A 1754-nucleotide genomic window follows, 5' to 3' on the forward strand; every position below is an offset into this window, starting at 1 on the left:
AGACCCCATTCCATATGCACTGAAGCAACATGGCAGAGTGAAGCAGTCAGTGCTGGATCACTGACTATGAGACAGCTATACAGAGTAAGATGCAACGCATACAAAAGGTACTAACATTAAGGAGCACAGTGTCTAATATAGCTTTAAGATACAACACAAGCTTTACAGGATGGATCATTTCTTAAATAAAATACACATTAACATGTACAGCTCTCAATCATTGTGCTGAGACCAAGTGACTGAGAAGGCCAGAGCTGGTGAGAGCTACAGTAGCCCCGGGAGGATGGTTTATTGATCGGTAAAGCCCCTGTTAGGTGTGTTACAGTTGGCCCAGGCGCATCTCTGATTGACTTAGTGTGATGAGAGCATAATTAAGACTGCAGCACATTAACAGATGGCTGCAGTATCACACAGAGAGTGAGTTGGAGAGAGGATGCCTGCTGTGCATATTATAGCATACTGGATGGCCTTACCAAAGTATACAGTAGAGACACATCGACCACAATGTACAGCGTCTCATAGGGCTGGGGGATATGGAGAAAATCTAATATCACAATACTTTAGACCAAATACCTCAATATCAGTATTGCAAGAATATTGTTGGTATTGGTGCTTTCAAAAAGTACTTACGCTGTTAAATCTTTGATAAATAATTATCAGTAATGTGAATAAAATGCCTACGTGGGTTAAGGCAAATGATAAAACAGCTACAATACTTTGGCAAATTCAGAAAATTACATCACTTTACTGTGACGCAGCCTTTAAAACCAGGAAAACACAACACTTAACACAATATCATAATATCTACAGTCTAAGACGATATCGTGTTTTATATCGGGTTATGGATGGATGTAATATCAACATTTTTTCAGGCCCTAGCAGCTCATCAGTTGATACGCGGCACACATCTAGCCAGGATCTGGGGAATAAATGAGATAAAACTGCTGTTTTTCTATCGCCGCCACCAATGTGCGAGCTGTTATCCTTAAGTCACCCAAAGCTTGTCTGTGTAACTTTTCTTGTTATTGTGCTATTGTAAGATATCACAATTTGCTTTAAATTGTGTCATCATTTGTTGAAAACTAACACCGGAGAGAGAATTTCCTCTAGCATGGAATCGTGTATTAACTGTATTCCCTGTTTTGTCAAGCCATTTTACATGCAGGGCACCCAATGGGTTAGTGGGTAATGCGGGCGCCCCATGTGCAAAAGGCAATGTCCTTGCCGCAGCAGCTGCCGGTCAGCTTCCAGCCAGTGTCCCTTTGCTGCATGTCATCCCCTCTCTCTCCCCCTTTCACACTTGCTCTGTCCTTTCAAATAAAGGCAAAATAAGCCAAAAATAAATCTTGAAATAAAACGCAATTACACATGAAGACTACTGTACTATCAACTTAAAAATATAGCAGATTTACAATCTGTCACAGTATGACATGTAAAACTTGTCTTTAGCAATTTTGACTGCTGTAATGTGTCTCTAGCTGTCTCTTTACAAAGCTGACAGCTGCAGCTGATTCAAAATCTTAGTCCCCTCTAAATCAAACTTAAAATATTTCTAGCTGTTTATAAAGCACCGAATGATTAACTGCAAATATACATTTATGATTTAAGGCATAAACATACAGTATGTACTTTTATATTGCATTACGCTGTCTTTTAAAAAAGGGTCTCAAGTTCTAATCATAATAAACTGTTCAACAAAAATACTCTTACTACTACTACTACTACTACTACTACTACTACTACTACTACTACTA

This window comes from Plectropomus leopardus, chromosome 22 (genome assembly GCF_008729295.1).
Source record: "Plectropomus leopardus isolate mb chromosome 22, YSFRI_Pleo_2.0, whole genome shotgun sequence".
In the NCBI taxonomy this organism is placed as follows: Eukaryota; Metazoa; Chordata; class Actinopteri; order Perciformes; family Serranidae; genus Plectropomus; species Plectropomus leopardus.